Consider the following 24,311-nt stretch of genomic DNA (forward strand, 5'->3'; position numbering starts at 1 on the left):
TTAATTTTGTCAGGTACATGGCATTCAGTATTGGGGTATGTTTGAAAGATACAATGGAGACAGAAAATGTCCTTGGTGCCTGTACTTATACAGGAAGGGTGTACACTCCATTAGACTTCCGATTTAAAGCAGTCTGATGATATACACATGCAAAGCTGACTTTCACAGAGTCCCTTGTATATGATACCAGCTTCTTTTCCACTGAATAAAAATAATTTCTTGTTGTGGTACCATACAAGGTAAGAGTAGGATTTCACTAAATGAGCAGCTGTCTCTCATTATTAACCCCCCTTTCCCCAATCACATGTAGAAAAATGGAAAAGTTATGTCAACTGTCACCATCTCTCGAGTCATTGCCACCCTCCTACCTTTGTTTGACTGTCACAGGTCTTATGTCACAGTCCATCCATTTGTTTGCTTGATATACACTCTTCCTTTTGCCTTATTCATCTCTGTCCCAAATCATCTCCACCAGCTTGTCTTCTGCTTTTCTGCACATGTGCTAAAGTCATTACAATATGTTCTTTCACCTTCTGTGCAATTGGAGCTACTTGGATTTCTGCTCTGATGTCTTCATTTCATCTGTCCCATAGTGTGCATCCTACCACCAATCTCGGGCACTTCATCTGCATCACCTCTAGCTTCCTCACCTGTTCTGCCTTCCCTGCCAAGTTTTCTGTACCATTCAGTAGTAACTCACCTCTGTTTTGTACACCTTACTTTTCAGATTCTTTGGTGTTCCTTTGTAATGCAGTACCCCTGACACTCTGTGCTAGTTGGCTGAAGCTCCTCTGATTCTAGCTTTGACTTTCTCATTCAGACTTCCCTTCTCAACCACCCCTTCCAGATAGTTGAAGCTGGTAACCTGTTCCACTATTTTCCCGTCTATCTTAATTTCATCTCCTTTTGGTTTCCCTCATTTGCTGCCATTGTAACGGTCTTATCTGTACTTATTTTCAGCCTTCAATTTTGCATTCCATTCCCCTATCCTTTCCAGGCAGACTTTGAACAAGAATTTCAGCAGTGCCACATTAGCATATAGTAACTTTGTTGATCTGTCCCCTCCAACCTGTTAGCTAATGTAAGTCCATCACCAGTATGAACAGTAGTGGACTCTGAGCTGAACCCTGATGCACACCCAGTCTCACTGAGAACTCCTCTGTGATTTTAAACAGTGTGTGTACTTGTGTCATGTTCTAACAATGTTTATGGGACTTCAAACCATTGCAGGACTGCTTGAATCCATGTTCTTGGGACCTTGTCATATGTTTTCTCGTAGTTTTCTTGCTAAATGTCTTATTGTTATGTATGTTGATTTTTATGTATGTATAAATTTTTACTTCTTTGGAGCTTTTCTCCTCGGGCCTCTACTGAAAATGGAAATATCTCCAGCTAGACTAGCCCGGTCAACAAATGTAAAATAAAAAATAAAAATAAAATAAAGTTTTGGAATGCACAGTTGAACTTTCTTCATCTCTGTAGTCTGCTCCATACTTATGAGGGAATTGAAAGGTCCCACCCCATGTTCTGTTTCATATCCCATAGGGTAGAGTTTTTTGCATTATTTGCCCTAACAAAGGCAATGAACATATCCTATCCAACTTGATTTTCTAGTTAAGTGTATTTGATATAGCTTTCATATTTGAGCAGTCTTCTGTAGTGTCATGAGAGGATTATTTTAGTCCTTTCAGGTTTCTTATTTAGGACATCCAAGAAGAAAATGGAGCATAAATGAAGTACATGTCTTGCCTTCAGTCACTGCTCCCATTAGCTTTAAACTTACGAGGTCTGTATATGGCGAAGGGGAACTGCTTGAGAAGCATCTGGCCAAAGCTCTATGCTTTGCAGCCATGAGTTATAGATATGTTTTAATAGTAAGTCGTATATCCCACAGCTATGCTGATTTAGATGTCAGACATTTTTTCTTTGAATGTTCAGTCTGAGGTGTGCTACAGGAAGGCAGTATTTCAGAACTATGGGCACACGTTTACTTGCATCCTATTGACTCCAGATGCAAAGTTGCATATCATAAAGGTTGAGTGGGTGCTAAAAGAAAAAGATTATAACCATTTCCTTAATCCTCTGGAGAAAAAAATATTCTAATTCTTATCAAGTTGGTGCTGTTCCTCTTCTGCTTTCTGTACCAGCTCTGAGCTCTACAACGTTGATTTCTTCTCCACTCCTTCAAGGCCTTCGGTAAACTAATCCTTTTTGCTTTTCTTACTCAAATCAAACCTTATTGTAGTAGTTTGAAGGAGTAACAACTCTGGATGTACAGCATATAAAGGTCATTGCTACAAGTACACATGGTTTGAAATATGGCTGGAGGTGGATGTCCATCTTCGGATAGGTCTTTTCCACAATTTTGACGTCTCTTGATGCATGCAATTGTGGCAATTAAAAGGTAGCTTGGCTTTAAAGGAAAGCACAATGCACACGTCATTTAATCTGACAAAGTGAAAGGAACTCACAAAGCAATGTAAAATAAGATGTTCATGTTTCTCTGTTGTAGTCATTACATTTGGGTAATCTGCTGGCAGGTTGCCCTCAGTCGGCCTGATTAACCATGTCTTGGGTCCTGCGTCTGTTGCTGTCCCTTCTTCCATGTCATCAGGTTGTCAGGGGTATAAAACATGCGGCTGATGCCGTTGCATCAGTTTTTCTTGCACCAGATGTCAGGTGCCCCCCTATTGGGGAGCAAATAAACATAAAAACACAAAGGTATACCTCCAACAAAAAAGTAAATACACCAAAAAGGCTTTTAAGCAAAGCAAAAGAAAGTAGAGGTATAGCTGGAGGGAGGGTAACCAGGATTGCAACAGTGAATACACTTGAGCATCTACATTTATGGTAAGTGTACACAACTGTAATATGTTCTTCGTGTTTCACTGTTGCAGTCATTACATTTGGATATATTCCCAAAGCTGTGGTTGGGAGGAGGAGTTTATGCAGCATTACGGCCAGCTATAAGGCCCTGCAAGACAGCAGTGACAAAGCCAGCTTTGGATTTAGAGAAAATTGATAAATGATAATGTTTGGTGAAGGTATGTACAGAGCTTCAGGTAGCAGCTTCCAGGATGCCCTGGTAGGAACACCTCTGAGAAAGGCTGCAGAAGTAGATGTAGCCCTGGTGAAGTGAAATCTGATCCCCTGGGGATAGGTTTTCCATGGTGCTTATAGCAGAAATGAATTCAATGGCTTACTCCATTTAGAAATGGTTTGTTTTGAAATAGCCTTCCCCTCACTGGCTCTAGACAAACTAGAAGTAGGCTGCACTTCTCCCATTATATGCTATATTGTTCGAGTACCACAGAGACTAAGCAAAAAACCAAACTGGTTGACACCCAGCGTAGAGTCCCAAGCAAAACAGTCCAAGAATAAAAAGCAAAAGGAACTCGCAAAGTGATGTAAAAATAAGTTTAACAGCAAAGCTTTTGAGGTAAAACTCTTGTTTAGTACTTCAATGATACTAAAACACATTTTCATATGTATAACGCAGAAATTCAAACCAATAGAAGCGCAGAATCAATAAAATAAAACAATTAAGTGATTGTTTCATAGAACGAAACATTCTCATAAGAACATGTTTTAAACTCACAATATCATTCAGCCCAGGGGGCACATTTACTTGAAAGTAATCTATCTATTCTTAACTTTCCAAATATTCAGCACAATATTCCCATCTCTAATACTTATTTCAATTTTTTTTAATAACCCGAAATGTAAAACTGTGTTTTATCTGAGCTTATGATATGTTTAGCTAAGGCATTACTCTCCACCTCCCTACATATGTCACGTAGGTGTTAGGCTATTCTTTCTTTTAACATCCTGTTGGTTTTTCCAAAATAAAATGAACTTTGTTGTGGATAGTCTCAGTTGCTGTCTGCTAAAGCCTCATTGAATGGTCTCTTCTCAACCAGATGACAGCATAGACAGTGTTCCACTGATATGGGAAACCTTGTTGTGACCTGTTAGCATTCACATCCAACTCCAAATGCACCATATTTTCCCGTATTCCTCTCGTGGGACTATGCCCAAGAGATGTGGACCTGGGACGGTTGTATACTATTCCCCCAATTTTCCATATCTCAGAATTCCACAAGTAGGCCAAAAACTGCAAAGAAAAGAATTCTAATATCCCCATTTTGGCTGTGGCAAGCCTAGTTCCCTCTGTTTTTTTTTATATTACCTCTTGGGACACTCCTCTAAAGCTGACCATGAGCCCCTGTTTCACTCGTGGCAAAAGCTTTACTTCACACTCTGAAATTAATCACATGATTAATTTCACTGATGAACATGGACCCTTCATAAGCAGACAGTTACTCCATATGTTTGCTTCTGGCAGAGATTTGGTACAAGAAAGACACATTGTAGTAAGTGAACTTGACCCATGTGAAGCTCCAATTCATATTATTTTGGAATATTTATCTCAGATTTATGGATTCAGGCCTTGACTTGTTTTTGCTGAGAGCTGTGCCAAGTATTTGTTATGGTGTAAATTTTGCCTCCTTGGATTCACTAAAAGTTTGTAAAAGTTTCCTAAGAGACATATTTTTGCTGTATCCTCGCCTCAAATACCCTTCCCCACCCCCACCCCCACCTTTTCTTTGCTGTACAGGCCCTAATGCTAATCTCCTTCTGAACCACCTTTGTCAGCCAAATTGAAATTTATTGCTTGAAAATTCTTCTAGGTTGCAGTTACCCCAGACAGGATTTCATAGTTGGAGGCTTTATATGATCATCCTCCATATCTAGTTTTCCATAAAAATGAGATCTCTTTTTGGACAAACCCTTCCTTTTTGTCAGAAGTTCACACTGAATCCAATATAAATTCAGCCTTCAAGTATGCTTCGGTATGTCAGTCAAGAGGGAGTACCTCTTGAACTGCAGTGATGTTCAGACAATTTTTGTGTTATTTAAATAGAACAAAGTTCATTAGGAGGAACTTCAGACTTTGGGTATTTTCATCACAAATTGGTTTTGGTGGCTTATAGGGTAAAGACCTCACTATGGCCCTGTGACCCAAGCTGAAGTAGCATCTTGGGTATCCGGCAAGAGCTGGCAAGTTGGTTGGGCATGTCCTTCCTGGATGGGGCAGCACACTGGACTGATCTCTTACTGAACTCTGGTGGAGAACCAAGACTCAGACAGATCTCTGGGCTCAGTATGGGGGACAATTGAGAAGCAATGACTGCTGTAAAAGTCATGGCAGACCCATCTTCAAAGACCATCTCTTATTGCCTGTTTAGCCTAATATACAATTGTGAAATGCTGGGTTAGGGTGATTGGGATAGCCAGAGACTGTTGACTGGCTGCTCCGCAAATGAATGCTCCCAGTGCTGTCTCCTTTCCATGTGGGGGATCCCTTGTTCCTCAGGTGCTTCTGGTAACCACTGCAAAGTCAACTTCTAAGAAGATGAGTGACAGCAGAGTACTATAATTACACTGAGGTCCACATGGAAAGGAGAAATTGGGCAATCTGGGGCTGTGCAGATATAATCAGAGAGAATGCTCTGTAGTCTAAGAAGAATTGAAGGAAAGGAGAGAAATTAAAAAAATAAAAAGGGTTCTAAAGGGTCAGGCGTAACATTTGTCTTTCACATTGCATTACGTTTTGTTATATGAGCTGTGGTAAACCCCTACCTGAGTTTAGATGTGCAAACTATGAAATGCATGGCTACCTCACAAACCACCTTTAGGAAAGCTTTTGTGGATGGTGGTTTTATAGCTGCTACATGGGCAACTTTGAACACTTGCAAGACATTGTAACCAATTCGTGATCTCCAGGTTGAGGTTCTTCAGAACTGCAATTATTTCTGGAATTCTTCCATAAGAATGACCCAAAAGTATAAGCTTGGGAACTCTGTCTTAGAGGTGATGGAAATGAGACTTCCAACAAGCACAAACGTTGGGCACTTAAAATGATTGATGTTCATCATTATGATCACTGCTGCAGTAGCATTAGCTTATATGAGTTGCATACTGTTACAGGATACAACCTGTATTGCCAGTGCTACTGCAGCAGTCATCATTCAAACATTTAATGTTATGGTAAGTTTATTTGCACAGCTGTACTATTTTCTACATTATGATCAATGCTGCAGTAACCTTAGATCTGATGTTGTCAATCTTCATGTAATCCTTAACTGTGGGGGCTTGGTTCTGAACCTCAGAACCGACTCTGACATTATTCCAGCTTGTGCCTTCCAAAGTGGCGAGCTAAGCTCTACCCACAATGCTTCTCCCCAAATCACCTCATATCTTGTTTGCTGCTTCATAGTGCCAGTCGTGTTCTCTCTGAGCTGTCAAGTGAAAGCTATTTTTTAACTAAATTGTAAGTTGCATTCTTCTGATTTTTTTTCTTCTGTTATCTCTTATCTGTACTGCTCACTCTTTCCTTTAATACTTTAACTTGTGTGTGCTTGTGTTGTCCTTTTCTACCATTAGGTAGTTTATTCTCAAGTTGCATCATTGGTACTTTTCTCCTCTTTACCCCATTAGGTAGTTTTTTTCCTCGGATACCATCACTGGTACTTTTCTCCCCTTTACCTTCGGGTATTCATGAATACCATAGCTGGTATTTCTCCCTGCTTACTTAGGAAAAGGCTTTTTTTTTTTTTTTCTCACTTGCTAGTATGACTGTTTGAGTGTATATGTGTTTGTATTGTGGCCTTTGTTTTTTCCTGATGGCCGACAAACCCTCTAAAGGCACTTCTGGGTTTAAGAGGTGTCAAAAATGTGACAGAACGATACCAAACTCTGATGGACACACTCTTTGTATGTATTGTCTTAGCACAGACTGTGCTATCTCACAACATTAGCTGCAGGACCTTGATTGAAAGTAAAAATAAATAATTTTGAAAGGCTTGCTTAAGTCAGACTTTGATGAGACCTTATCTGGTTTGAAAACTGAAGCCAGGTCTTCTACATCTTCTTCCTCGTCCAAACCTAAGAAAAGGGGTCAGTCAGTTCTGCCAACTTCATTGGAACTGCCAGCTTAAATGGCCAAGTCTCCCTCAGTGCCGAAAGCTTCTTCGGAATCAGTGGGCCAAACTGTTCAGTCCTCTGTGCCGGCGGTGCTTCTTTCTGCACAGACTTCTTCAGCGCCAATATCTTCAGTGACGACAACAACTAAAGATTCTACTTCAGGTCCAGCCAAGTGTCTGGAACCCAAGGATCCTTCTCTTGTTTACACATACCACATACCAAATATTCTCCCTCATTCGATCTTTTTGTGGATCGTCCTCCCAGTCCTTTTTTGGAGACTCGTCTACCAAAAGCTCCATCACCTTCCTCAGTTCAATTCACCAAGAGTTTATCCGAATCTGACATTGAGACTGGTGGATCATCATCTTACAGTGAGTAGATTACCCCCTTCCTCAGTTCCAAGCAGTGTTAGCTCTGGAACCTTACCATCTTCCACACCTCTGATTATCCCTCCTTGGACTCCACCTGAGTTTTAGGAGCCCCTGGTACCAGCTTTCCCATCTTCAAGTGCTTCAGTGCCGGTGAGAGCCTCTTCTCCTGCACAGATATTTAGGAGACCTCCCAGAGTTGAGGCTTCATTGTCGGTTCTGAGGGTTAGGGTTCAACTTTGATGATTTCAGAGCCATCCATGCCCCTCGATGCATCAGCATATGTAAGCTCAACTCTGGCTTTGGAGGGAGGGCTTACTCAAGATTCTTTTTAGTGCCAAAGAAAACCGGGAACTAGAGACCAGTTTTGGATCTCAGTCACTTGAATACATCTGATCAGCAAAGCAATTCCAGGATGGTCTCTCTTCAGTCTATACTTCCTTTCTTGGAAAAAGATGATTGGATGTGCTCAACAGATCATCTTCAGGATGTGTATTACCATATAAAAATGGACAAACAGTCCAGAAAATACCTTTGCTTTCGGCTGAGAGGCAGTCTGGGCCTTGCCTTTTGGTCTTGCCAAAACCCCCAGGGTTTTCAAATCCATAGCAATGGTTGCAGCTCACCTCAGACAGCTAGGATTCCGCGTGTTTCCTTGTCTAGGCAACTGGCTTCTTACCGCTCCCAGCAGGCGTCAACTTGCAAAGGTACGAAATTATACCCTTCACCTCTGCTCCAACTTGGGAATCACTATAAGCCACAAAAAATCCCATTTAGAACCTTCTTGACAACTAGAATTCATTGGGGCTATGCTCAATGCAGTCACCGAAATTGCATCTCTTCCCCTAAAAAGACTTCAGAGGATCAGGTCACAAGTCAGTCAGATCATTCGCAGCATGAAAGTAACAGCGAGACTCTTTCTAAAGACGCTAGGGTCAATGGCAGCCTCTTATCATTCTAGTTCCCCTGGCCATATATCACATGCAAATTCTTCAATGGCTTCTGGCCAGCCAATGGTCCTTATTAACTCATTCCCTCCAGTAGAGCTCTCTTGAGTGTGTACCTGTAACTCCCAGTGGGTGTAGCTTCAGCCTTTAAAAAATGACATCACCTTACAGTTCTAACAAATACTTATTGACAGAGGTCATATATCAATACAATTGTGTTTGCCATCATATATGCTGCAAGATAAAATATTCTGATATGTTGTGTGTAGCATGGATTTGGAATTATTAATGCAAATATGAACAGGAAATATTTGACGCCTAGAGGAGCAGGAGGAGGTTACTGCAGAAACGCTTGTAGACGCCACTCTGTTGTAATGAGTTAAATCAACCAATGTCCCATCTGATTGTGATCACCTCTCAATGCAAGGAAGACCTAAGATGGTGGCTTCACTCCAATGAAATATTGTCAGGTCTGTTTGACCCTCCTCATCCCCAAGCCATAGTGACCACAGATGCATCCCAGATAGGGTGTGTGTGTGGGAGGGGCATTATCTGAGAAAGACAGTCCAAGGCACTTGGTTCTAGCTAGAGGCCTGTTTGCATATCAGTGTTCTAGAGATGAGGGCAGTGGTCTTATCTTTGCAGGCATTTCAAGATACCCTCCCCTTGGGAACAATTGCAATTCAAACAGACAATATGTTGGTAGTTTGGTACATCAGCAAGCAAGGAGGAACCAGATCTTACCCTCTTTGTCAAGAAGCGCTCAAGAGTTTGGCAATGGGCAGTTTCTTCCAACCACTTTCTAGTGGCAGCGCACATTCTGAGGAGCTCCACCATGATTGCAAACAAGCTGAGCAGATCCATCCTCTTGCCTCACAATTGGTCTCTCAGGCCAGTAGTGGTGGGTGAGATATTTCGTCTTTGGGGCCAACCTTGCGACCTGTATGCCTCCCCTCTGAACAAGTGCAGCAGTTACTTTGCCCTTATCTCTCCACCGGGGGAGTCACCTAGAAATGCTGTCCTGCATGATTGACCCCCTAGTCTAATGTATGCCTGCCCTCCGGTTCCCCTAATATGTCAGTTTCTAAAGAAAGCCAACAGGTCAAAGAACAAGATAGTCCTCTTTGCCTCATTCTGGCCTCAGCAAGTCTGGTTTCCCTTGCTTTGGCCTCATCTACTTCAGAAACCCTGGTTACTGGACCCAGCTCCAGACCTATTGTCCCACCCAGAAGGACTGGTTCATCCAAATCTGCAACATCTCAAGCTCACTACATGGCTTCTCCAGTTCCCATGATCACCTGGCATCTCTCTCTCCCCTCCCTGGTCCAATGCATTATTTTGGCCCTTCACAAACCTTCAACAAGAAAACTATACCATAACAAGTGGCTAAAGTTTACTAAATGGTCATTGGACTACAATCTTAACCCATATTCAGCACCTGTTGATAAAGTTCAAAATTTTTTGGCTTCAGTCTTTGAGGCAGGTGCTTCAGCTTCCAATATTCGTGTGCACCTTGCTGCGATATCTAACTTCCATGCTGGTTTAAATGGCTCATCCCTTAACGTCACACAAACTTTATAAAGACTTTTTAAAAGGAACCTTAATGCTCAGACTTCCATTCAAGGAACCCTCTGTACCATGGGATTTGAATTCGGTACTGCAATCACTTTTGTCAGCCCCTTGAGCCTTCAGTGTCTTGTGACTTAAAATTCTTGCCCTGAAAAAACTTATTTTTGTTATCTATTACTTCTGCCAGACGAATATCTGAAATAAAAGCATTATCCTGCAAATCTCTTTACCTTATCTTTCATAAGGACAAGGTCTTCCTCTGGGCTAACCCCTCCTTCTTACCAAAGGTTGTTTCGGAGCAAATATCAAACTATACAACTCCTAGCGTTCTTTCCTAGCTCTTCCAATAAAGGGGAGTACTGTCTGCACTTGCTAGATGTGCACAGGGAATTGCGTTTTTATCTTCATAGAACAAAGGAAATCAGAAAATCTGGCCAGCTATTTCTTTCCTTCTCTTCAGCCAATTTGGGATGTCCAGTATCTAAAGTTACTCTGGCTAAATGGTTTAGAGACTGTATCACCTTTGTCTACAACAGGAAGGGACTCCACTCACCAGGACCTGTTGGAGCCCATTCAGCAGATCAATAGATATTTGTGCTGCAGCTATATGGGCATCTCCTCATACCTTTATTACACATTGCAAACTGGACTTGGTCTCTAGGGGATGTGCAGCATTCGGCTCAGTGGTGCTCAGGAATATTTTTATGAGACCTTCCAAGATTCAGGTAGTTTGGGACTCTGTCTCACAGTCAAGGATTACATGAAGATTGACAACATCAGATAAAGAAGTTATTTCTTACCATAACATTCCATCTGTTTTGTCGATCTTCATTAATCCTTAACATTTTCTCCCTCATTCCTCTAGCCATAAGAACTCTTGGTGGATCCGAATCTCTCCAAAGATTGGCTTTCAGTATAGAGTCTCAGATAAGGCCTCTGATCTGTTATTATTGTCTGTGTCTATTGTTTGCAAACTCGATCTGAGGTGATTTGGGGAGAAACATTATGGGTAGAGCTTAGCTCAAGACTTTGGAAGGTGTGAGCTGGAATATGTTTCAAGGCTCAGAACTAAGCCCCAAGGTCAAGCATTAGTGAAGATTGACAACAGAGCTGGAACATTATGGTAAGACATAACTTCTTTTTACATGGATTGTATCCTTTGTAGCATGCAACCCATTTAGCTAAGGCTACTGCAGCACTGATCATTCAAACATTTACTGTTATGGTAAGCTTATTTTGCACAACTGTACTATCTATGTTGACAGTTTCATCAAAGTCTCTGTCCCCCTCTGACCTTGAATGTCTGATGAATGTTGCTGTGCTTGGGAGCTTGCCTCTGGACTACTTTTTATGTATTCTTGTTTTGTATGTTTTGCTTTTCGTGGGCTCTGTGACCTGCAGAGAGGATTCCTTAGGTGTTGAAGACTATGGATAAAAGGGAGAGGCTGTGTTAGCCTTGGAAAGTTTTGTGAATCAGATTAAGGATGCTAGAGGTGACAGAAGAAACTGCAGGAGCAGCTCTATCTGTAGGGATACACATATTGCCTCATCTTCCTGTTAATTTTTAAGAGTTTTCTCCACTGTCCTGTTATTCAATGACTGAGTAGAGGTGATCCCCTTTGTCCTGGGCACATCTGCCAGCTAAATCTAATTTTCCTTTTCTGTTTCTTTTAGGACTAGAAAGTGATACTAATTTAGTTGATTTTTCACTGCCTGTGCTTATAGCCTTCAATTTGATTTACACTCATTGTAAAATCTTCAATCTATTGTGGGGCACTTCTCCCGTTTTATATGATTACTTAACTGTTTAAATATTTTTAAATCTGTTGTGTTGCTTTTCTCCCTGAGCCTCTGCTGAAAATAGGTCATTGGCACTCGCTGACTTTCCGGGTTATCAAAGGAGAAATAACATAAATTACTCTCACTTTTCCTTCTTTGGTTTTCATCATTCCCTCGTATACCTAAAATGTGTAGTGTTTGATCTTCTCTCACTTTCTTGTTTTTGTTTTGTCTTTGCAACCTTCCTGCTTCCGACATTGTTCTTTGTTTTGCTCCTTTTGTTTTCCTTGTGCTACATTTATAGCATATATATTTCTCCCAGGGAATTATGAGATTTCTTCAGGAAGGAGAATAATCTGTTTAACCCAAAAATTACAAAAACTCTTAAGGGCCTTCAACATTCACCCTGAGTTGAAGTGGTCTCTTGAGGTCATTATGTAAGGGATTATTTGGGGGGATTGTCTATTCCCCCATCAAGAAATGTCCTTTCTAATTTTACTAGTTTTAGATTAACTTTCAGTGTTATGCAACCCTTACTATCTTGTTAGAGAACCATAGTGCTTTATTTCCTTGTTAATTAGCCTGTTTTGCATGCACACACACACACTTGTGAAGGCAGTTTTGATGCAGCCCTATTGTTTTTCCTCACTGTGCTTTACCAGTTTAAGGGATCTTTTCTACTACACTGCCTAGTCGTGTTATTCTGCTTTCATGAATTCCAGAACTCTGTTTTGTTTTTTTCCATGGTTAAATTGTGAAAAACATTGCATTGTGATTTCTGGTTTGCAAATAGTGCTTATGCTAAGTTGTTAGATCCTGTCTGTAGATTTAGATATTCTTTTCCTCTGTTTCTAGAAACATCAGCTACTTTCTGTTTGAGGATTATAAGGCACAACAGTCATCTTGCTCCAATATGTGGGTTTTTCCAAAGTCCTTTGCGATAATATTTTTAGTTAAAGGCAATAGGATTTCTATTTCTGTGCCAAAATTAATGATGCTACTTTTTTTTTATCATTCCCTTTCCTCTAAGGAGGGTTTGTATGCAACCCTTGTGTATACAGTGCTATTCTTTCCAATGCAGTCCATAACCCGTATTATATCTTCTTTCTCATGTACCCATTTACTCAGTTGGTTTTACTAAGGTAAATGCTTAAAATACATTGACACTATTTTTATTTGCTAGTGAAACTTACCCAATATTGATGCTGGATAAATCAGATCTTACTTTGTATACATTGTAATCTGCGGTGTTGCAGCGGTAGCATTGTTGCCTCACAGCAAGAGGTTCTCCCGTTCGATTCTCGGCTGGAGTGCAGGGAGTGCCTTCTGTGTAGAGTCTGCATGTCCTCCCCGCGGTTGGATGGGCGTTTGAAAGACATTCGTAAATGGGCGTGCCTTTGTTGAAGGTTGAATGTCGAGCTGGCACCTCAGCGTTCGTAAAAAGCTACTGCCAATCATTAGCGGACCGGAGTTCCACTGTGGCGACCCCTCAACGGGAAAAAGCCAAAAGACAAACAACAATAACTTTGTATACATTGTGAATCCATTATGTCTGCATGCAACAAATGCAACTCAGTTTGAAATATTTACATTTTGCAGCAGGATGTTGTAGAAGGATTTTACTTGAGATTTTATGCATGTCAGCACTATGCACTCCAGCAGATGTGGCATGGGAGTGATGGTTGAACTGAGTTACCGTAGTGCGCCCCCGTGCCCCCACCCCAAAGGAAATAGTTTGTTTTAAGTTCCATTAGTTTTGACACTTACTTGCAAATTCTGAACAAGAGGTATTTTGGAAAGTACAAGCAAGCACCAGCCTTTGCGCGTGGGAAATTGATATGCTTTACTGTTTATTTGAAGTCCTGGAATACAATTGATGTATTGCTGTTTTTGTGGGGGGGAAAATAAGGCACACTGTCATTACTTCTATAATTTCTGCATTCCAGAATAAGATGTTTTCAGCCTCATTACAGTAATGTTGAGCACATTGGACTTTGGGATTCAAAAGAACTATTGCACTGATCCACAACTGAAGGTAAAGCACTGGCTTTAAATGTGCAGTATTATTTCACTTTTATGTTTCCCAGCATACAATGTTTCTTTGTGAAATGAAGTGTTTAACATACTGTTTGAGAGATGCATAAGCAAAGAATACCTGTCATTTGCCTGTTATAAGTGAAACTGGTTTCATGCATCTTTGTAAATTGCTCAACTTATTCATTGCCATGAACTGATTTGTAAATTTTACCTTTGTGTCATTAATTCATAATATAAGTTAAGGAGAGTAACTCAGTAGGTTAATTCAGAATGGGGATGATAGTGCAGAACTGTATAAAAAACATTTCGAGACAGTAGAGATGATTTATATGGTACAAAAAAGAGGGGTTTTTTTTCATTATTATGATCATTGCCTCTGGTCAGAAGGAGAGTGGGTTTGCTTCCTACTGCTATTTCAAATTTGACACATTTAACTTGTACAGTACTTGCATATGAGTAGCATAGTGATGTAGCAGTTAGACTTGCTGCCTCGCAGTTTCTCAGCAAAGGTATCCTTCACTGTGGAATTTTCATGTCTTGTCTGTAATCGTGTATTGTTTCAGTGGATCACTGGTTTCCACCTACCTCTGAAAGACATGCATGTAGGTAAGTAATATTCAGAGCGCTCCTACTTTTGTTTGTATGTGTGTGTGTGTTGCAAAAGACTGGTATCCTGTTCACATCTGCAGAATTGGTTCCTGCCCTCCTCCTTTGCTTCCCGCAACCCTCAACTGTATAAAGCAGACACTCGAAAATGGATGTCTGTACTAAATAAGTGAGATTGTATGGCTGAGGATGATTAAAACGGTGTGCATGCATAGAAATGGTCCGCGGTGCCTCTCTGGGAAGTAAAACTGTCAAGTGGGAGAAGGACACTAAGCTTGTATAGTATGCCCTTCAATGCATTTAACTTCTTGCTTTCCCTTGGCATTGAAGTCTACTTTCACTAGCAGTGGTCATTAAAGCGTTGCATGTGCAGATTTTCTCTTCCTTTCTTTTACAGGCAAAGGCTGAGTTGAGGGTGACTGTTAAACCTGTTATAGCTTACTCAAGTGTTACATTTCTCAACATACCATGTAGACTGCCATCAAGTGCTGGAAGTTTGGTTTGATGTCTTCATTTACAATGTATGCAAAACATTTGTCTGCCCTTAGCAAATTTCCTACGTTTTAATGTGCTTCCTGCTTTCCCGTCTACATGGTGCACTGGCATGTGGATATACATTGTGTTCTATATTTACTTGTAAAACAACTTCAGCTTCTTTGTGACTTTTCATTGTATTGTGTTTCTGCTTAGGAACGTCTTGTAAATCTGATCCATGTACTGTTAGTTCACCAAGTGCTGCCCTGCATGAACTTGCCATACACTCAATCTTGAACTCTTTTGTGCATAACGTTGTGAAAACTGAAATGTTTGAAATCTAAAATGATTTTAGTACAAGCATTTTTTGTCTACACTTGTGAATTTATGGCATTTACAGACGTTTTATACACGAATGAGCAAACTAAAATATTTGAAAACATGACAGTGTAAAAAATGCATTGTTTTAGTATTGCTGTTGCTGAATTGCAGACTAATTCTGTTGTGCATATTGTAGTAAATGCTCTCAGTATTTTTATTACAGTAGAGTGTTATATACCAAGAGAAGAGCAAAACAACACTGAAAATGCATTAAGAAGTTTTGTATGATGTATATGTTCATATCATTGCTGTAAAAAGTGAAAATTGTAATGCCTCGACTTGATATTAATAAACGCCATCAGTAAACTGTGTGCCATTTTTTTGCCCTTATTTTGAAATTTCTGTATTAAAAAGTACAAGTCACTGACTTCTAAGATGAACCTTTTTCTAAAGATTTATTTTAAAATAAAATTCAAGGATGGAGTCTGAGGATTGGGGATATGAGATGTGAAAAGTATTTCTTGGAAACATTTGTCTATTAACACTGACACAAAGCAAAAATTAAGTACAAGGTAAATTACAGTGTCTGCGTCTTTGTCAAGTTAGGGTAACGGGGGCAGCCTAGAGAGGTCTCAGACAGACCTTTAGAGGGCCTGATGAATACTGATTTGGCAGGTTTACCATATTGTGTCGCACCATGGTATTTGCCAAATGGAAGACTCTCACTTTTTTCTGTTGATGTGCCTGATCTGTGGCTTAACATTGATGTCCACTACCATACTTTGTGGTACACATGCTAGTTTGCTGAACTGTTTTAAAAGCTGCTGCTGTTGTACAATGCATAATTAATGTCGAAGTCATGGTGTGCTGTGTGGAATAGTAAAGTGTAGGTTAGGGAACTAGACAACTGAATTTATCTCAAAGGACTGGAAATCTGATGTTGAATTTACACAAACTAGACTATAAATGTTTACTATGCGGCTGCAAGTTACATTGCTTTGTTTAGTTTTGTTCATGCTGTGGTTTGCATTGCTTAGTAATAGAAGTTGATGGAGGTAATGTGATTTAATGTGAATGCTGACACTGATGTAAGGACATATTGATGTTTCTATGTTTGACTATGAGTGGATAATTTAGAATAGGTTAATGAATTAATTCTTGGTGTGCTGATGTCACTGCTTTATTCTGTTTGCATTTTCCTGTGCCTGAACTTTGGAATAGTTTCTCCTAAAACAAAAAGAGGACAGTTGTTTTAAGATGTATATCTTTTTGTGTTTTTGAATCTTTACCTGTTGTTACCTTCGAAACTGCGGTGGTGGTGCTGCGGTATTATTGTCGCCTCACAGTAAGACGCTGTCCGGTTCGATTCTCGGCTAGAGCATCTTCTGCGTGGAGACATGCGTGAATGGGCGTACCTTTGTTGAAGGTTGTGCATCAGGGCTGGCAACTCTGTGCGTAAAAATCAACTGCCAATCATTAGCGGACCGGAGTTCCGCTGTGGCGACCCCTAACCGAGAAAAGCCGAAAGACACAACAACAACCTGTCTGTTACCTTCATGATGTTCTCCAAAAGGCTAGAATTTGCTGTACTCCTAAGTAATTTCTTTCAGTTATGACTTTTGTTTATAGGAAGAGTAGGCCTGTTTTATTTCTTGCTTTGTTACTTCTGGTAGTTCCTAACCAAGACAATACAGCCAATATTCCTTCTAAATGTTTGTGGTTAAAATGACCAAAATTCCTAAAAGCAGCTCTGACAGTACAGGATTTAAATCTTGTCATTCATGAGTATTTATTTTTCAAAAATCTTATGTTTTTATGGTCTGTTCATTGCATGGTTTCTTATGACTCACTAAGTGGCTGAATAGATCAACTACTTTGTTTTCTTGTCTGAGGTAGCAACTTGCACTGCTTTGGGGTAGCCAGTTAATTACACCTTTGATAAGCCAAATGTTAGTGGTTATGCATAATGCAAGTGGTAAACTGCAGATAAAAAAGATAAAAAGTCAAGTTTTGAGCCTTTTCATAGTTAGAAAAAAGTGTACTTTAACATACCAAAAGGAACTTCCTATCAGCTATGTCCTTATCCATCCATCTTATCTCACCACTCCAGTGTATTGTCAGCATACATGATCACTGTGGAATGTACCAGAATAGGCAATGATGCAAAGATGTTCAATACACATATCACAACTGCAGTAGACTAAGGTATGTGGGTTGTCCCCCCTGCCCGCTTCCCAGAGGTTTGGGTGCCTTCCAACTCCTGGCTTGAACTGCCAGGAATGTATGAGGCAGTCCATATAAAAACCAGTAAGCGTGCCAAAAAGCTTTTTATACCCTGAAGTAACTGCATCTTCATCTTCAGTGGGCCCCGTTATTCTGTCATTTGGCTAGTGATCTTTCAAGAGATGGGCAGATAACTCTCCATTGGGGAAGCCTTCCTATTTTAACTGTGTTTTATGAGGAAAACTTAATATCTGATATTGCCAGTTTTCATTCTATACTCAGCTGATTGGTTTGGATCTAATCACTCTTATCCGACTCCGCCATTAATAAAGCTTGTGGCAGCCAAGAACTCTTGAGCTTCTCCCATACCAACAATGCACCAACCCCAATTAACTCTGATCTCATTTGCTGCTTTTCAGTGAAGGACATGGATCTGATGTTAATTTTCATTCATTCTTGAACTGTTGGGTCTCTGTTCCATCCTCCGATCCAGCTCAGCTGTTTTATCAAGCTTGCCCCAGCCGCAAACTCTCAAGCTAAGGCTACCCATAATGCCTCTTTTCCCTTCAGATTTCATTTGCCACATAGAATTTCGGACACATCAGCCATGCTCTCAGTTAAGTGCTAACCTTTTCTCCATATTCTTACAACTTTTGTCTCATCTCTAAATTAGTTACTTAGTTGATGTCTTTAACTTATTGATTTGTCTGGTCGAGTGAGAGTGCTGTTTATTCTCTTTTACCTTATCGGTATTTACTCTCGTACCATTGTTGGTATAGGTCCCACCCTTCCCTCTTACCTTTGGTAATTCTATAAATACCATTGTTGGTACTTCCCTTCCCCCCTTTTGCAGGTATTTTTCTTTAGTTATCATTGCTGGTACGACCCTTTAAAAAAAATTTTTTTTTTTACCTTGTTTCTTCCTTTGTGTGTGTGTGTATGAGTAAGTTGTTTTTGTGAAAGTGCCTTCTCATTTAAAAATTTAGATAACTGCTGAGAAACAAAGGAACCACTGGTTTCAAACAATGCGATGAATGTGGCAGAAAATGCCCAACTCATATGGGCATCTTTCTTGTGTCTATTGTTTGGGGGTTCCACATTTAGAAGTCCAACCACCTTGTGAACTCTACAAGGTTTTAGTGAACACTTGAGGCGCAACAAATTAATACTGAAAGGGCTGTTAAAATTTTCTTTTAGTGAGGCTTTGTCTGAGGCGGACACATCAAAGTCTCCCAAAAAAGGAATCAAAAAAGAAGGAGCCAGTCTGTTCCAGCATCTCCTAAATCCCAGAAATCTAAATCTTTCAAGGACCCCAGGCCTCTTCCCATACCTTGGAACCAATGCCTAAAATTCAAAAATCGACACCCGCTACTGTCTTGGCACTGTAGTCTGCAGCTTCCCCCACAGTGCTGACAACTACTGAACCTAGGAAAGCCACCTCTGTATCGACCCCTCCATCGGTACCTATGACCCTCTTGGCACCAACAATAGTTTCCCCAGTTAAACTGGTCACCATTGGTCAGCCAACCATGGTGCCAAAGGTTCAATCCTTACCCAGGACTAGGTGCTCCCCATCTGTTGACCCCTTTCTTGCTCAGCAATTGAGTCTCTTTGTTGAACGACCGGAATCACCCTCATGGATGTCCATCCATTCTACCAGGAGCCTTTCAGAGCTTGATGTCAGATTAGTGGAATAGCTCTTGGCAGCCAGAGGTCTTCCTGCCCCACAAAGGGCCTCTCGTCCATCTGGATCCGAGGTCTGTTCTCAAGGACTCCTACTTATCTTCTTCTTTCAAGCTCTCCGGTCTTTGAGCCCTTGACTTTGACTTTTCCGGTGCCAACTACTTTGGTACTGATGGTGGACCTCACCTTAGTTCTGGAACAGACTCTGTGGTTGGTGACTAAATTTATTTCCATGGCACAGTCTATGGCTCCTGGTGCTCTGACAGTTCCAAGTCTTGTCATTTCTCTTTCTGTGGTGGAAGAGCTCATCGAAGTGGGGTATGATGCCAGTTCTGAGGTTGTCTTTTCCAGTTCCGGGCTCCCATCCTTCCTCGGGCGGGCCTACCTTCCATATTATGGAGAGAGCTTTTGCCTCAGCAGGCTCGCAGTTGGCATCATCCCCGTCGGAGTGTCACATCTATGTATTCTCTGGTTCACAGCTGTCACAATCTGCTACATCAGGGCAACAGGCACAAGGGTAACAAGACACCCTGCTGCAGGGTACCCTCTTTTCAGAGTCCTCCTCAGACCTCCCTCCTGAGGAGCCACCCCATAAAGATCTTGCAAGAGGAAGCACCTAGATTCTCCAGAAGAATCTGTCACTGAGGATACAGATTATGATGAAGGGGAAGAGTCCCCATGGTCGCTCCCTGAAGATGTCTCCTTTGACGAAATCTCCTTTGAAGACATCCTGGAAATCTTAAAACAGATGGACAGATTGGGAAGCGGGTTTATGCTTTAATGACCTTTGCCATTCGGTCATTGAATTGTTTAGCACATTTCTCACGACTTCAAAGGGACCTGATAACCACGCTTTCAGGGACTTTGGCAGGAGCAGTGTATGATGAGGTACCCAATAAGGTTGCTTCCCAACTGGAATCGATATCCAACTCATCCATGTGGCTTATTTCCGCACACAGCCGAAGGGATGGCCAGGGCACGAGGGTACAGGTGTCACGCCTGAATGCACTCGTGATTTTGCAGACCCTTTCAAGTCTTCCTTTATCAATGCTCCAGTAGATGCTGCCATGTTGTTTGGCCCAAAAGCTCCCTGGTCAGCCTCAGTAAGAAGCTAAGACCCCTTAGAAGATCCTCCAAAGCTAGCTACAAAAACAGAATCTCCACTGATTCTAAGGACAGCCACAAAGCATTCTATAGCTATGTCAAGAATCTCAATGGCAACACCCAGATCTGCTCTGAGTTGCAGCACAACGGCATGAAAATTACAGAACCGACTGATATTGCAAACATCCTGGCAGATAGGTTCAATGCTAACTTTACCCCCCTCTCACCCCTAAAGGGCTTATATCTATACAGGAAGAATGCAGAGTCCCTGTAATCACAGCTACGCAGGTAAAAGCTGCACTCTGTAAAGCCAAAAACAGAGCATCCATGAGAACCAGACAACATCCCAGGCTACGTTTTGCATGAACTTCAGAATGAACTGGCTCCCCACCTAAGCACTGTGTTCAATCATAGCCCCACATCAGGCTTTATGCCCACTGAATGGCGCACAGCAATAGGTATCCCACTCCACAAAGGGGGAGCCACCACTGATCCCACATCAGGCTTTATGCCCACTGAATGGCGCACAGCAACAGGTATCCCACTCCACAAAGGGGGAGCCACCACTGATCCCGGGAACTATCACCCTATTAGCCTGACTAGCTTGATGTTCTTCGTGTTTCACTGTTGCAGTCATTACATTTGGGCAATCTGCTGGTAGGTTGCCCTCAGTCGGCCTGAATAACAAAGTCTTGGGTCCTGAGTCGTTTGCTTTCGCCTCTTCCGTGACGTCAGGTCGTCAGGGGTATAAAACATGCAGCCAACGCCATTTTATTCAGTCTTTCTTGCCGCGCGGTGCCCGAAGCTGAAGCAGTTTGTAAGTGCCGTTCGGCCGACTCCTGAAATTTTCGCAATTCCAGTTTCAGAACCGAAGTCTTAAAGCTAAAGCTAAGTACTCCTTTGGGGAAACCTTTTCTTGCTCCTTACCGAGCTTATTACTTGTGGGAAGCAAATACCTCATAAGGATTTTCATTTATACTGTATTCCTTGCCTAGGCCCTGATCACAACGTGCCTTGCTGTCGGTTTTGTGCTAGATTTAACCAATGCACTATTAAGCGTTTGTATATTTTTGCTTCTAAATATTTTGTTTCAAGATTTAATTATCCGAAAATGTCGTCGGTTAGCAATCTGACTACTGGAGTTCATAAAAAACGCAAAGAAAGAGACAGACTGTCGAGGTCCAAAACCGACGAAAAAGCTTCTCCTAAGCCAGTCGCCAGTTCACCCGGTACTCATTGAGATGCTTTCGCAGCCCCTGATACCCACTACTTTTGAGTCGCAGGCCTCTACCGAGACCCATTCGGAGTCCAGTATGCCGCGAGATTCTCAGAGTATTGAACCCATGGATGTCTCTCCCTTGGATGGGTCCGGAGCCGCTGAGCAGGCACCAGCTTCTGAGGGTGTTTTCAGGCCTCAGCATTTTTATATTAAACAGATGCCAGCAGCAAAAACGTGGTCAAAAACAACTATGACTAAAAAAACCGACACATAAGCCATGTGCTCAGGCCCTTATGCCTAAAAAACAGATGATCAAAATGGCTGTGGATTTAATTACCTTGATCAGGGGTTCCCAACCCCCCTGCTAAGAGGCCTAGGCAAGGCACTGATTAGGAATCTTCAGATCAGGTTTCCATTTCTTCTGATTCCTCTTCTGATCAGGAATTTTCTATTCCACCCTATGAGGATTCTGATGCAGAGGAATCCATCACATCTGCAGCTCCTCCTGAGGATTACTCTTTTGGAGAGACTTTGCATACTTTAAGGGAACATTTTCACTGGGAGAGTCAGGACTTCTCTCAATCAAAAAAGAGGCTTGGGGATTTCCTTCTTCCTCAGCATAGGCCTTTGGCAGTACCCTCCTGTATTAGACATTGTTGATGATGTGTTCTCGGAATCAAGCATGGCTCCTGATTCCCTGCCTCCGGCTCCTAGTAAGCCAGACAGATATTACAGGGTTCCTGACTCCCACAAATCTCTTTTCAAAAATCCTGCTGCTGATCCTGAGACTATTTCTCAGGGTCTCAAGGGTGTAAAGGCCTCTACAGCCAAAAATCCTACCCCTTCTGATAGAGATTCCAGGACGCTGGATAGATGGGGTAAGAAGGTTTATACGTCTGCAACCTTGGCAATCGGCTTTAAACTGCCAGTTTCATATGCTTAAATATCAACAGCATGTTATGGGCTTACTGAAACAGAAAATTATGTTGATTTCTGATTGTGTGGAAAATAGAAAGTTACAGGAATTATTGCATTCATCAGAACAGGTTGGAAAGCATACTTTGCAGTGTGGTTTTGATTCCTTGGAGGCCTCTTGTAGGGCCGCCGTTACTGGATCTGTGATTAGAAGGCCTGGCTCAAGGAGCAAAATCTGCCTGATCATGTTAAAGCTAAATTGTTGGATGCCCCTTTGCAGCATGATACTCTGTTTGGTAATAAGACAGAAGAGGTTTTAAAGAAAATGGAAGACCAAGCTAAATCTATGCAAACTGTAAAAGATTTCTTGCAAGAGCAGCCACTCAGGTTCAGTAGACACTGGCCTACTAAAAATTGGTCCTTTCATGTGTCCAACAGAGCCATTCAGGGCAAATCCAGGTGCTCAAAAGGCTTCAGATACCAATCACAGGGTTCTTACAGGTCAAAGCAATGGGGTGCCTCCACCTGCAAATCTGGAGGAAACAAAGCACAACCCTACAGTAAGCAGTCTCAATGACTTTTCTCTCCCATCACCAAGCACTTTTCTTTTGGCAGCCCCCTTGGGGGGAAAACTAGCACTTCATGCTCAAAATTGGCAGTTAATTACCCAGGACAAGTGGGTATTAAACATAGTATCCCAGGGGTATAGATTTCATTTCCATACTTTGCCAATTCCAAACGGATGGCTGGATCTGCTACAAAACCAGTGGGCAGAGGCCCAGAAAAAAGTCATGTCCCTCATGGATATGGGGGCTATTCAACCGGTACCAGAAAAGGAAAAAGGACAAGGTTTTTATTCAAGACTTTTTCGGGTACCCAGAAAAAACAATTCATGGCGTCCAATACTGGACTTATAGATTCCGAACACGTTCCTGGACATTCCAAAATTCAAAATGCTGACTTTACAGCAGTTACTGCCTATGCTAGGCAGGAATGCTTGGTTAGTAACTCTAGACTTAAGAGGCATACCTGCATATCCCAATAAGGGAATCATGCGGAAGATACCTCCGCTTCAAAGCAGAATTCTGCATTGCCAATTTTCTGCACTGCCCTTTGACTTATCTACTGCGCCCAGGGTCTTTACCAAGTGCCTGGCACCAGTAATTGCATTCTGCAGAAAAAGAAGCATTCAAATTTATCCCTATCTGGACGATTGTCTCATTCAAGCAGAGGACAAGGACACTCTTTTTCAACATCTGGCATTTGTAATAAGAAATCACAACTGGTACCCTCTCAAATAATTACATTCCTGGGTGCAAGCTTGACTACAACTGCCCAGATGGCTTACCTCACGCCAGACAAACAAAGGCAACTGATAACATACTTCAAACAAATGGCAACAAAAACCCAGTTATCCTCAAGACAAATTCTGCAGGCTTCGGGGTTCATGGCATCCTGCATTCTACTAATTCCGTATGCGAGACTGCATATGAGGAAACTTCAGCGGTACCTAAAAAGTTTATGGAGTCAACATTGTCACAGCCTGGAAACAATGATTCCCGTCATTCCCTGCCTACAACAGGAGTTTCTTTGGTGGGCAGAGACATGTCACCAAAACAAGGGACTCTCATTCACTCTACCCTCTGCCACCCAAACCCTAACTACAGACACATCAGACTATGCTTGGGGGGCTCACCTGGCAGGGAGATGCATTCAGAGCAAATGGAGCCCAAACCAAATGCATCTGCATATCAACCAGAAAGAGATGCTAGCTGTTCAGAATGCTCTGACAGCCTTCAAGGACTTACTTCATCCAGGACAACTACTGATAAAGACGGACAACACCACAGTTATGTGGTACATAAACAAGCAGGGGGGGTACACATTCCTACCCCCTTTGCAGACTAGCCATGGCTTTGTGGAGCACAGCCTAGACTTACCAAATACATCTTCAAGCTCAATTCCTGCCAGGAAAGCAAAATACTCTGGCGGATGACCTAAGCAGAAATCTTATGGACCCGCACAAATGGAAATTGGATCCACAAATCTTCAGTATATTAACACAGAAATGGGAGAACC

The sequence above is a fragment of the Protopterus annectens genome, chromosome 4.part0 (genome assembly GCF_019279795.1).
Source record: "Protopterus annectens isolate FY-2018-M chromosome 4.part0, PAN1.0, whole genome shotgun sequence".
NCBI classification, from domain to species: domain Eukaryota; kingdom Metazoa; phylum Chordata; order Ceratodontiformes; family Protopteridae; genus Protopterus; species Protopterus annectens.